Here is a 14,565-nt window from a genome sequence, read left to right on the forward strand (position 1 = left end):
GTTGCCAACCTTGCTTTTGCTTCCATATATAGGAACTTCCATATATTTATCCCCTCCCTTCTGGCCCGCACTGAGAATCACTGATCCCCTGGCGGACACACACACCTACCTGAAATGCTAGGCAGGCGCGATAAGCTACACCGCGTAGGTAAGCGTCACCCTAACAGCACTGAAGAGGAAGCAAGAGGTAACATCCAAGCCGGCCCTTGAATAAGGAGTGTGATACGGGTGGTGAAGCGAGCAGAGCATCCCACACGGGGGAGGTGGTGTGAGCAGCGGCAGAAGAGTGAAGTACCCGGTAGGTCCAGGAAGAACAAGCATCCTTGCGCCCCACGCAGGAAGGGTTGCTGGATTCAGTAAATAAAAATGGCAGATTGTCCCCCCATTAGGGCAGATTGATATTTTAAAAGTATTCATTGTTTATCTGAAACTCCAATTTGACTGGGCATCCTGTATTTTACCTGTTGGCACCCCTACCTGACCCATAGGGCCTCTGGGCACACCTCCTGGCCAGTCTAAGGAGCATGTCCGGCCCCAGGGCTTCCGGGCAGTTTGCACGGGAAGCCGCTCAAAGCAGTGGCCTTACTGAGAATTGCTTGGTCAGCGGTGGAAAATGTTCCTGATTGTGTTCTGGTTTCGTCTTTAAATTATGATTAGCACAAGAGGAAAGCATTGCCAAAGGTGGCTATTTCAAATATCTCGGCGGTGAAATCATACTACTGTTCCTGCTGTACCGAGTATTGGGGGCTATTAGTGAAAAGAAATGCTGCATGGGAAGCATGGACGTTTCCACCCTGCAAAGGGCAACAACGCTGACACCCAGACGCAGGCTTTTGACTCTCTTGCCCTCTGGTGGCCGAATATCTACACAGGAATTTGAGTTCCTGCTCCTCTCGTGCCCTTGGACTAACTGCTCTATCTCTGCAGTAAGTGACATAATTAAGGAAGATGCAAACAGCTGCAGGTCCAGGCAGATCCTAAGCCCCAAAGCCAGCCCGAGAGGTGCTTGGATCCAGGGAAGAAGCGTAGAAGGCTGTGTTTCTCTTCTGTAGCCTCTTTGTACTTCATGAAGCTCCTGGGCCAGGTTTCAGGCCCTGGGGATTGAATCTGCCCACCGTTGCCTTTGCTTTCATTCATTCATCCGACAGGTATTTCCAGAGTCCCTGTGATGAGCCAGGCACTGTGCTGGGTGCTGGACGTAACATCTGGCGTATTTCATCTTGATGTGGAGTTAAACCAGAGGGTTGGCACATAGCTCTAGAAATCACACTCAAGGCAAATTGAACAAATCACTAGGCACAGGAATTTTAAAATTGTGAAAGCACCTACATGACTAATACATTTTTCGTTGACTCCAATTTTCCTGCCACATCCTTCCTTTATAACTCATACCTACAGCGTCTTTTTGATAAACGGTCCTGAGACTTCTTGGTAACCGTTCATAATTTGGCACACAGTAATCAATCAGATTGCACATAATGCAAAATTAATGCCATGTGACGTGCCTAGAGCTATTCCTAACTTTATGAAAAAAGAGGGTCTTGGCAGAATGTTGGATTTTTCCTCCTTTCATAGAACATGCGATGCTGAGTTGCTGACAGTGAAAGAATGTACCAACAGAAAGCTATTAGAACGGTGAAGTTGTTTTGGAAAGGGTTGGGTCTGTTTGTGGTCGTACTGACCCAAATATATCAGTGTAAAATCCTAGGTGGGATGTTGATATGTCACCTGAGTTTGTTCAGCTCTACAGGGTCACTTTCCCAACTTCTGCCACCGCACATGCAGTTCATCTTTACACCATGCCAATTTCACTTCCTATGGAGTTCTCAAACCTACCTGCTCTTGATGCAGATTAGTATATAGAGGCTGGATAAACAACAAGGTCCTACTGTCTAGCACGGGGAACTATATTCAATATCTTGTGATAAACCATAATGGAAGAGAATATGAAAAAGAATGTATATACACGTGTGTGTGTATATATCTGAATCACTTTGCTTTATGCCAGAAATTAACACAGCATTGTAAATCAACTATACTTCAACTAAAAAAAATTTTTTTTAATGAAAATTTGCCTTCAGCTTTCCCTTGAAGTTTAAAGCACTCATGTTTCAAATCAATAAATACTTCCTTAAATGATCAAATAAAAATCTACTTGCCCTTTTAATCCGTACTTCCTCCTTAGGTCAGATTCTTGCATCCTTTCCCCTGAACTGTTATAACAGACACTTTAGTGTAGTCCCTTTTTCTGCTTCTCTGAAATACATTCTCCACACAGATTTGTCTAAAACACAGATCATGTCTCTGCAGCACTTACAGGATAAAGCAGACTCCTTGTGCATGGAACGCATGGGACCACCACCTGTCCAGCCGCATCTAACATCACTCCCGTGTCCTTCCCATTACGTCCCTGCTTGTAGCTGCTCTGAATTGGTTTGTGGACCTGTTAAACGAATATCCAAACATAGATACTACTTCTGTGCTATATTGCTTAAGGGTTTTCTCCCTTATATAACCAGATAGCCCTGAGGTGACCAAATCCCATTCTAACCATACTGTGAATCTGCCCTGACTGTGTTTTCAGAGTGCTGTCATCCATGAGTACTGTGTTTATCAGATTCCAGGCTTCCTGCCTCCCCCGCCACCCGCCCCCAGCTGTGTAGGATTCTCTGGCTAATTCTCTTTGCGTCCCCAGGATTGCGTGAAATGGATTTTGACCTCAACATGGAGTAAAAATGCTTTGGTTATAAAGGCCTACAACCTTTTTTTTTGGAAAGGTTACTGGTGGGGCAAGGGTGGGGACGCCCAGTCTCTCTAACTGGGGAACAAGTTTGTGCCTGGCAGGTGCTTCCTACACTAAATTTCAACGTGTTCTAATTTTCCCAATCAGTCTTGCAAACGTAATGTCACTGGGCGTGCCTCATCCGAATCTATTCTTGATATTTCCATTATGTTTAGATTGCTGAGGTCACTGCATTTTATTTTTGTTGAGAGCTCTACAGACTTTGAAGGGAAATGCCAAAATAAATTCCCTGAATTTAGTAGAGAGGGAATAGCTTTGCATATCACCGTGTGGGAATGACCTGATGAATACCAACGGATCTCGGGGTTCTGCCCAGCAACATCACTTTCTACTTTGACCCACCAGACTTAGTCACCTGTCTGGCTCTCTTAGGGATCATGACCCACATGGGGATGATAAAGGATGGTTTATCATGTTGTCACTGAGATTGCTAGCACTGCCTATCAGGTTCTATTTATTCATTGACCACACTAAAATGGCACTTACGAGGGGCCGGGCACCGTCCTTCTTTTATCCTTATAACAACCCTATGAGGTAGGTACTACTATTATGTCCATCTTATTGGTAGGAAAACTGAAGTCACTTGCCCAGGTTGGCATAGCAAGTAAGGGATGGAGCAGAGACTCACGCTTGGACTCAGAGTCTGCGCTGTCTCCATGCTGACACTCCTGGAGAAATATGAGCAGCTCAAGGTGACTAAAGCCACGTGCTTCTCCTCACCTTAGAGCTCAGTGTGTACCCCGCTCAGCCTCTGTGTAAAGACGAGGCCTCAAGAGCTAGGCTGTAGCTTGTATGTGCAGACAGCATTGGTACTCAAGGTAGAACACTGGGAATAAAGCATAAGCAACTCTCTGCTCCCTCCCGTTAGTACAGCTGGGGCCCCGGATGGAAGAGCTGCTTAAGGACAAAGAGGCCCCAGCCTGAGTTGTTATCCTCCTTCCTGACATGAGCCTGGGTTGTCTGCAAAAGCTGTACTCGAAGAACTGAGATGTTAGGTTATCATGGCGAGGGGCCTCGGAGTTCATCCAGCCTAAAGCCTTCATTCTACAGGTGAGAAACCCCAGGGCCCAGAGAGGTTAAACAACCACTCATCCAGGTTTCCCTGGCGGCGCAGTGGTTAAGATTCCACCTGCCAATGCAGGGGACACGGGTTCGAGCCCTGGTCCGGGAAGATCCCACATGCTGCGGAGCAACTGGGCCCATGTGCCACAACTGCTGAGCCTCTGCTCCACAACAAGAGAAGCCAAAACAATGAGAAGCCAGCGCATCGCGACGCAGAGCAGCCCCCACTCGCCGCAACTGGAGGAAGCCCATGCACAGCAACGAAGACCCAATGCAGCCAAAAACCAAAACAAAGCAAGACAAAAACAAATAAATTAATTTAGGCAAAACAATTATTTAAAAGAGGCAAATCAGCTTTATTAAAAACAAGCAAAACCACTCCTCCAAGATCACACAGCTCAAGAGTGAGCAGGAATTTGCTTCTGTGTAAACTGAGAACCTGAATAAAACAGCACTTTGTTAATTACTAGTTTACTGCCTCTGTTTTGTTATCTTTGGATTTTTTGTTCACCAGGCCACACTTATTGTTGTTGATTTTTTTTTCTTATTGGATAAACATAGATGCTGGTCTACGTAACTTCTGTGTCATAGTGACTCAGACTGGTGTGAAATCGATGAGCTTTTCCTTGGGAGAATATTTAAACCAGAGTGGGCAGATCGCAGAGCATGTGCTCTTGTGAACAAATACGCAGAGAAGGCGGGAAGGGGTAACAGAGAGACATTGCCCATGACCCCAGCAGACACACCATGAAACGGTTCGATTATTATAGCTCCAAACTAACTGCCCTGCTGCTCATCTGCCCCCTCCCCGCCATTCCATGCAATAAAGCCCCCACTGTGCAAACAGAATCACTTTCTAAAGCACGGATTTGGTCCATTCACCCCTCATGGCCTACAGATGACAAGTTAAACTTCTCCTTTGAAATGCAAGAACCCTCGAAATGGCCCTTACTTGTTTTAACAATCTTCTGCCAATCCCCATCATCAATTTTTTATTTATTTTTTAAAAATTAGAAAATAATTGAACTAGAGTTGATTTACAATGTTATATTAGTTTCAGGTGTACAACATAATGATTGGATATTTTTATAGATTATACTTCATTTAAAATTATTATAAAATATTGACTATATTCCCTGTGCTGTAGATTATATCCTGTGCTGTGTCTTATTTATTTTATACCTAGCAGTTTGTACCCCTTAATCCCCTTCTGCTATCTTCCCCCTCCCCCTTCCTCCCCATGGGTAACCACTAGTTTATTCTCTGTATCTGTGAATCTGTGAATCTGCTTCTGTTTTGTTATATTCATTCGTTTGTTTTATTTTTTAGATTCCACATATAAGTGAAAATGTACAGTATTTGTCTTTCTCTGTCTGACTTACTTGACTAAGAGTAATACCCTCCAGGTCCATCCATGTTGCTGCAAATGGCATTATTTCATTCTTTTTTATAGCTGAGTAACATTCCATTGTGTATATACCACATCTTCTTTATCCCTACATGTAATGATGGACACTTTGGTTGCTTCCATGTCTTGGCTATTATAAATAATGCTGCTATGAACATCGGGGTGCATCTATCTTTTCGAATTACTGTTTTCGTCTTCTTCGGATATATACCCAGGACTGGAATTGCTGGATCATATGGTGGTTCTATATTTCGTTTCTTGAGGAACAGCCATGCTGTTTTCCACAGTGGCTGCACCAATTTATATTCCCAGCAACACTGCACAGGGGTTCCCTCCTCACCAACATTTATTATTTGTTGTCTTTTTGATGATAGCCATTCTGACAGGTGTGAGAGATCTCATTGTGATTTTGGTTTGCATTTCCCTGATGATTAGTGATGCTGAGCGTCTTTTCATGTACCTGTTGGCCATCTTTATATCTTCTTTGAAAAAAATGTCTATTCGGGTCTTCTGCCCACCATTAATTTTTTAAAATGTCTTCATTTTCGGCCATTATTTGTCACCATCCCCTACTCCCCACACTCCCCAACACATACCCCACAACTCATGCTCTCAAGGCATTGGCTATTGCACTCGGCTTCCCTGAGTTGAAATGCTCGTTCCCCAGAGATTCGCCTGGTGACACTCTATTTATTCTTTGAGACCACATGGCACCCTCGCTCCCGTCTTTCCTGTTCTTGATCAATATGGTTGCTCCTCCTTCCATGCCCCTGGTTTATACCTTTACTAGAAATCTTCTCATCTTTCTCTAATTAAGTCAACATAGATATTACCTTCTTAGTCTACGTGGTACCATCATTTCTTCATTGATCCCACCATGCAAAACATTTTCTCAGTATCTCAGTGGGCCAAGGGCTGTGGTACGAGCTGGGGATTCAAAAATGATCTAAAGCTATTCTCACTCCTTTGAGACCTTACAATCTCATGACAGAGGCTCGCATATGAGCAAATAAATACTGTGCAGTGTGACAAACATTCACAAATCTATGACTTGTCTTATCACTTCCTCCATCCTTAACATCCGCCAATGGCAAAGGAGTGCTCGATAACTTCTTGAACAAGTGATGGTGTGAATGAATGATGCCATGGATGGATGGGTCACCTTTAACCTAAACCAGTACTCCACATGGCAGTGTCTTATGAGGCACTTTTAAGAGTTACACAAACAAAACATTTTACTTTTAAAAACCAGTTATGTGTCTACTCTACTATATGTAAGAAAATACATAATTATCAAACCCATACTTTTAACAATATTATAGATGAGAAGAAGCTTAATCTTTTTAAGTGAGTCAATATAAAGTCCATACTAATATAATGTGAAAATTTGGTTGCAGAATATAAATGGCTGAACTTTTAGAAATACTGCCTTAAACAAGGTAACTTTCAGTTTCCTTTCCTTTTTCTTTTTTTCATAAATTTATTTATTTATCTCTGGCTGCGTTGGGTCTTTGTTGCTGCGTGTGGGCTTTCTCTAGTTGTGGAGAGCGGGGGCTACTCTTCGTTGCAGTGCGTGGCCTTCTCACTGCGGTGGCTTCTCTTGTTGCAGAGCACGGGCTCTAAGTGCGTGGGCCTCAGTAGTTGCAGCATGCGGGCTCAGGAGTTGTGGCTCGTGGGCTCTAGGTGCGTGGGCTTCAGTAGTTGTGGCACACGAGCTTAGTTGCTCCGCAGCATGTGGGATCTTCCCGGACCAGAGCTTGAACCCGTGTCCCCTGCATTGGCAGGCCGATTCTTAACCACTGCACCACCAGGGAAGTCCCCACCGTTTGCTTTTCGTAGGTTTTGTTCTTTTCCTCAATCCAGTCTATATAAATTTACCTGTAGAATTTGGGGAACCTCTTGAAATAATCTTTTAGTGTAAAAACTTGCAGCCAAGGGCAATTTAAATCTTTAAAAAGATAGGACAAAGAAAGTGTGTGTGTTGAAGTTGTACCAAACCATATTTATATTATTTTATTTCAGAAGTGATTCTGTAAACTCTTCACTTGGATGTCCTGATTTTCACAGGTGAGACCTGTTCAGGTGACAGGGGATAGAACTGCACATAGGCTGGGTTGAGGAGGGAGGAAGATTAGGGAATGGCTTTGCCAGGCATCCTGAGCAGTTGGACATGGTTCTTTGACATTTATTAGGTGCAGCAGTAGCTACATGAGGACGAGGATGACAGCAACTCTGGGAAACCAACAGGGATCTGTCCTTGTCCTCGTACAGCTGTTTCGTGCCTACCTGGTCTTTTTTTCCTGTGGCTGCCGCTTACTCTTTTCTTTTTTGGCTGCGTGGCATGCGGCATCTTAGTTCCCTGACCAGGAATCAAACCCGCGCCTCCTGCATTGGAAGCGCAGAGTCTTAACCACTGGACCACCAGGGGAGTCCCTGCTTACTCTTTATTTCTCCCTTCTCTCTTCTCTCTCTCTCTCTCTCTCTTTTTCTTTCTCTCTCTCTCTCTCTCTCTCTCTGTCTCGTCCATGGCTTTTGCCTGCTAACGTCTCTGTTTGTGGGTCTCAGCTTTTCGCCCACCATATGCTTGCATCTGGGGTAACTAACTCAACCCAAGTTCCCTGGGACTTCCCAGGTTTTAAGCCCAGAATTTCCACATCCTGGGAACACCCAAAGTCCTGGGCAAACCATCTCTTTTCTATATGGCTCATATGCAAATTCTGTAAGAAAGAAGAGGGAAGACCTGACTGGGTCTCTTAACCCCTCCCCAGCCCAGAGCATCAGAGCTCTCCCACCAGGCTCTCCCATCAGGGTGCTTATCCCTAGTGGCTGGACCAAGGTCAGGCTTGGGGGTGGCATAGAGAAGCTTCCCCAGTGCCTTCCTCAGAAGGTGCTTGTGAGCCGGGCAAGCCTGGAATTTGCTTTGCTGGTCCCCTTTTCACTGTACACACCAGTTTGTCATTTATCAGGGTCCTGGGGTTCTTATGCATATTGGCTGTGGGTGTGTTGAATGGCGGATGTATATATGTGAGGGACCAGGTAGAAACTACCTGTTATCATTTCATTCCTTTCATTTTTATGAAATCAATCATGGTACACAGATTAGACTCCTAATATAGTGTTATGGAAACCCTGGCCCAGCTTCTAATTATGATCCCAACCTTGTCCACTCCAGAGAACATAAAGTTTGCAAAAAGCTATGTTTCAATAGCAAAACAGCATAACCTGGGAAACGTCGAATTTTAAGCACATGGGGATGAACACAAAATTCCCCCCCACCCCCCTCCGGCTGGAAGGCAGAGAAGCTGAGCTGCAGAGTGGTTGGTAAAGGCCGGAGGTCTTCATCTCCCTCCCCAAGTTCAGCACCCCACCCACCCACTTGGCCCCAGAAATTAGGTCCTTCATTATTAAAAGTGTTTTTCCCATCTGCAAGAAACAGAAATTCTCCCCACCTCTTAAATTCTAGGGGCCGGGTTGGGGGAGAGAAAAATGAAATCGCTGTAAAAATACTTAAGTTCTGAAGCACATGATTGGTTTTCAGGAATTGACCGTAAAACTAGAGGGTGAAGAAGCTGGAGGGCTGAGGCTCGGGGCGGGGCTGCTGCAGCATCCCGTACCCCATTGCACTCCCGGGGCACCCCGCATCCTAGGAGCATCGGCAGCGCCGTACTCCACGTGCGGGGTGAACTCGGCCAGCTCCGCGCCATCCCGGTGTCACTGCGTACCCCTGTTGCCCCCACCCCCTCTCCCTCCCCTCCCCTCCCCCACCCCTCCCCTCTCCCCCCACCTCGCGGGAACCGAAGGGCCGTGTATTTGCACTGACCTTTCCATTCTCTGCTGTCGGTGGCTCTCTTACAAATAAAGTTTGTGGCTGTTACTCACCAAAGCTAAGAACTGCTGAGAAAACTGAAAAAACAAGTCTAGATGCATTATTGAAACGAAGTCTAGTTCAGCGTTTACTTGGCACTGAAGCATATGGAGACCGTCAGTCCAGTTTGAAATGGGTTCCCCTGCCCTGGTAGGAAAGGTGAGGAGCTCTGAGTTCTAGAGGTAGGGGTGGAGGAGAGCAGAGGCTCAGGGGAGGGAGCAGTAAGGACCATCCCCTCCCCTGAGGGCCCCAAGACGCACGTCTGTAGACCTGGTTTCTGCTGAATCAAGGTCACCTCCAGGGCAGGCTCTCAGGGCCCCACACCCCACCCCTGTACTGTACAGGTGTGCCTTCCCGGCCATGCCTCCCCCAGCTCATCTCACGGGCTCTTTCCCCTACTGACCATGTCCAGGCTCCTCTCCAGCATCTCTGATGGCTGGTCCCAGCCTCACCTCCTCAGGGAAGCCCTGCCCACCTGGGATGGTCCATGGCGGTACAGAACCAGCACACTGGCTGGCACACACAGCACACACCAGGTCTCAGTGAGCAGAGAGGATGCTATGCCTGGTGCCGCGTGGCTTGTACAGCAGTGCTCCCCGAATAATACCAGACCCAATTCTATAGTCGAGGGGAGAGGGATTTTAGAAGCTGGGTATAACCTCCCCTTTACCAACCCTGACTTGATTCTTCATTTCAGTAGAGCAAAAGGAATTAGAATAATTGAGAGACCCCCTAAGGTGGTCGTGAGAAAAGAGGATAAAAGATCCTAAGTAGGGGGGAGGGATTAATTGGGAGATTGGGATTGACATGTACACACTACTATATATAAAGTAGATAACTAATAAGGACCTACTGTATAGCACAGGGAACTCTACTCAATACTCTGTAATGCCCTATATGGGAAAAGAATCTGAAAAAGAGTGGATATATGTATAACTGACTCACTTCGCTGTACACCTGAAACTAACACAACGATGTAAATCAACTATACTCCAATAAAAATTAAAACAAACAAAAAAAAGATCCTAAGTATTCAGCAAGTTTAACAGGGTGAAGGCTGACCAGGATACAGGAGAGACAGGATCCTGACTGGCATTAACGCTCCGGGCCTCAGTTTGCTCATCTGCAGAATGGGGGAGGCCAGTGGGGAGAAGGGAACCACAGGATCCCAGTCTTCTGGCTCTGTGATTGGCTTCCCTTAGTTCTTGTTCCCCCACGACCCCCGATGGCTCACCGCAGCTTTTGAGGGAGGCCATGTGGAGAAGCCCCAAAGCAGAAATAGGCCAGCGAAGTCCCTTTCCAGTGAGGCCTCACCAAATACTCCATACTGAAAGGGTTCATAATGGTATCACTGGGAAAGGCGAGGAAGCCAGCAGGGCACTAATGTCTGTGGAAGTTCTCACATTCCCGTGGATTCCATCCTGGGCCTTTAGGAATTCTGTGGACTATGTCGTGGTTTAGTTCGCTCTGGGAGAAAAGGCATGAGCCTATACAAGTTGCAGTTTTCACTTAAAAGCTGCCACCTGGGATCCAGACCGGGTCTGCGGTGACCCCGCATGAGCTCCACCCTGTCGTACTGCACACATGGCAGCTTAGCTGCAGTGTTTTGCAGAGGAGGTCTGTGCTCTCCTGTATCTAGCAACTTAAAAGAGATAAAAAGAAACCCCAATAAAAACTAACATCAATGGATTCTTTTGAAAAGAAAGCAAATCTGCTTAAAGCATTAACACATTGGATCTAAGTGTGTCTCATGTTTATAAACGCATGAGGAATTTGTTATGACGTAGGGGAGGAACGTTCCAGGACATCGGAATAGAGAGACTTGAGTGGAGCGGGGGGCTCTTGGCCATCTCCCTTCTCCTTGGCCAGCAGGGTCTCTTTGGAGCAATGGGGATTTTAAGAACTGTGAGGAAGATTGGTTATTCTGTGGAGAGATGCTGGAGCTATAAATGCTTACCTGGTCCCATCTGTGAGATCTTCGCCCTAAACACAGAAAGGAAAATTCTGTTTTGGTGGATGAATCATACAAAATATCATATTGTAGAATTTGTGTTTCTTGATGTGAAATTGTTGGTGGGGCTTGTAATACAGAGATGAGGCTCACACCTTTAACTAATGCTTAAGTTTCTCTTTTGAGGTCTGTGTTGGGAAACTCAAGCAGCATTATTATGTTCATTTTGCATTTGGAAACCAGAGGAGTATGTAGGGCTTATCTTGGACTACACGTAAGTGACCATCTGTGCTGCTTTGCCAGGGACAGTCATACTTTCTGCATCTTGTCCTGTTGTCATTATTAATGGTGTCCCCTTTCCCTATCACAAGTGCTCTGGTTTATATTTAAGTATACAGTCGCCCTACCCAGCTGACACACAGCTGGCAACAGTAGGATTGAAGATCCTGCATTTCATTCACCAGATCACCCATTTAAGCAAATGTTTTCCCAGTTGTCAAAAGTCCTTTATTTCTGACTTAGAGTGACCCACAACAGTGTGTCCTTTAGAAAAGGAGGTGGGTGGCACGTCAGACATGAGGTCTCTGATTGAAACATTGTTGCTCGTTTTTCACTTCGCTTTGTTTGACTTTCACAGTTATCAAGGCCTTGGAAAATTATATTTTATGACTTTGCCCAGCAATAATTATTTCTTTTGTGTCCCAATGTCATATCATTTTAAGCTCTCGTGTTCTTAATAGGGTTTAAAGTTAAAAAAAAAAGGAAAGAAAAGAAAACAAAAATTGAAACATAGCAGCACAATTCCACAAATGCTTGATTCTAGCCATGATTTCTCTCTTGAAAAACTTACACAAAGGCGGTTGACATGCTTTCCTCAGCCCTGTAATTAAATAGGCCTGCCGAGAAGTCATACACAACAGTTTATGATTTTTGTGATTAATGCCCGGCATGGCAATGCCTGTTGAAGTTCTATTATCACAACCAGTAATGGCCCAGTTCAGTCATAGGTTTGCTCTGAGTGCAAAATCACCATTTGCCCTTACATCACTCTTTTATCTCATCAGTTGTCTTTCCTTTTATTTCTTTTTAAATTGTCTTTATTCAGATGATATGATTTTTTTTTTTTTTTTTTTTGGCCACACCACGCTGTATGTGGGATCTTACTTCCCCAACCAGGGATCGAACCCACGTCCCCTGCGTTGGAAGCGTGGAGCCTTAAACACTAGACTGCCAGGGAAGTCCCATCTTTCCTTCTAAATGACACGTCTCTGTGTCTTAGCTCACTTTGAGTTACGAATTGCCAACATATGGAGCCATTAACCAAGAAATCGTCTTGCACCCTTGCTGGTTAACTGAAATGGAGTTGAAAATGTAGCCTGCTGGTAACCTCTTGTAGTTCTCTGTGTGACTGTGGGAAAATCACATGTCAAGTTCTTCCCACTTTCCTTACGCCTTTCACAGCAAATTTCAAAGTCTGGCAGTAGGCAGATTGGTTTGTCCTAGCAATTTTTTAATCCAGAAATTAAATTAAACTGAAAAGCCTTGTATACATCCAGTTCAAATAGTGTTTCTTCCAGAAGGAGCATCTCCACAGTAACGGCAATGACAATAATAGTGTGTTTCATGAAGATATGAGTTACTAAGCTAATGTAGATTGTAGAATACAGTTACTGTTTTCCAGAGACCCCTTTCAGAGAAACTGACAATCAGCGAAAAGTTCTTAGCAAAGGGCTGTGTGTTTTGGGGAGAGATGTATAGAATAGTGCCATGGCATTAACACAGAGCCTCTCAAAGTGTTGCCAGTTCCTGTGCTCAAGGAGGAGGAACAAAGGGCCAGTAATGAGTAGAGAAGAAGCTTTTCCCCATATTGTGGTCAGAAAGTTTGACTTCAGGAGAACATGTTTTACTGTAAATATGTCTAAATTTCATGGTCCTTAACGATTTATGTTAATGATCTTCACTGCTAATGCCTTTTTCTTTTGTGCATTCCCCAGAGAATTCTGCTTCGAGGAGTGTCTACAGAGGCAGCAGTCTGCTTTGCTTTGGGGGAGGGGAGGGTTCGATCAGCTAAGACACGTGGTCCCCCAAGGGGGTTCCTTGGGCTGCCAGGAAACTAAGCAGAGTTCAGGATGCTTGGAGAGCTGCCCCCATCTTGCTTAGCCGGGGTCGTAAAGAGGAGCTCTTCTGCTCTCACACTTTCCAAACAGCCCCAGGCAGGCAAAATCTGCATCTCAAAATGGATCTTTTCTTCCTGGATTGAGCTAGTCTGGAAGGGCCCAGGTAGGGCGAGGTGCTGTTGCTTGTTGAGGACTGCCCTTGGAGGTGCCTTGCTACCTCCTTCATCCTGGGACCCTGCACTCTCCTGGGCCTCTGTACTGTGTCAGGTGACAGGTGGAAACTGCCAGAAGCAGGCTCTTCACACACCACATCGAGTCAGGTTGGTGTCAGAGCCCAAAGCCCAGGGACATCTGGTTTAGGCTGATGACCTGGTGCTGCAGGGTTGCTCTCTCTCTCCATCTGCCCTGCCCCCATCCTTTCTGGCATGAATCATCTGAAGACAAATACACAACATCTATACAAGGATCCGGATAATCTGGACCTGGGGGCCTGAACACAGATCCCTCCTTCATAAGCACTTTGTACCCAAGGTAATAGTCTGGTTGAAAGGAGATTCGGCTGGCTTTTGCCGCAGGCTACCAGTACAGTAACTGTGTAAGATTAGCTCCTCCTTAAAGCAAGATTACCCGGTCCTTCTGTTGCAAAGTCACGGAGTCCTTGAGTTACCTGCGCCTTCAAACCCAACTGCCTGCCTTCCTGCTACCAGGCTTGGCTTTAACTTTCTAGATGATCTGCCACTTCTTGGGTTTCAAGAAAAATTCTTTTAGGAGTTGAGGGGTCTCTTCTTCCCTTCCTGATGTGAGTTGAGCTCACCTCCTGGCAGGATGACTTTTCTTTGTCCTTTACAGCCTTCCGAATCTTTCTTCTCCCAAGTGGCCAAAATATGTCCCCCACGCTGCCAAAGCACACAGGTGACTCAAGGTCAGAATCAGGAGCATAGGCCAGCCATTGTTCTGCACACGTTCTTCATCTAAATTTATCTAAAACCTTGCCTGAATGACCTGTAAACTGGCTCAAGTTATGGGCAGTGGCCTAACCTCTGTGTTCCCCACCCCCCAAAATGATGGGGCTCCTACAGATTAAAATATCACGCTCTCCCTACCAGGGAGCGTGTTGCTTGTCCGTATCTGAAACAGCAGCACCCACGTTGCTCAGATTAGTTTCCCGTTTTGTTGTTGTTGTTGTTTTTTGTGGATACTGTGCCTCCTCTTTTCACTTTCTGGGAAATTTGCCAGTGTTTCAAGGACTGGGTAAAGAACAAAATAAATATTTGTAGGTAGTTTAAAGGGAGAATGAGTAAGTTGGATGTAACCCTGTCCCTTCCAAAGAAAAGCATTGAATCCATTCAAATATTTTAA

The 14,565-nt window shown here is 45.4% G+C and overlaps 1 protein-coding gene across 1 annotated transcript in view; it reads left to right on the forward strand.

Annotated features, from left to right (window-relative positions):
* Positions 1-14,565, forward strand: part of KIAA1217 — a 497,456-nt gene that overhangs the window by 155,137 nt on the left and 327,754 nt on the right. The gene's annotated exons all lie outside the window — the stretch shown is intronic.

Source organism: Leucopleurus acutus (genome assembly GCF_964270905.1).
Source record: "Leucopleurus acutus genome assembly, chromosome: 1".
In the NCBI taxonomy this organism is placed as follows: domain Eukaryota; kingdom Metazoa; phylum Chordata; class Mammalia; order Artiodactyla; family Delphinidae; genus Leucopleurus; species Leucopleurus acutus.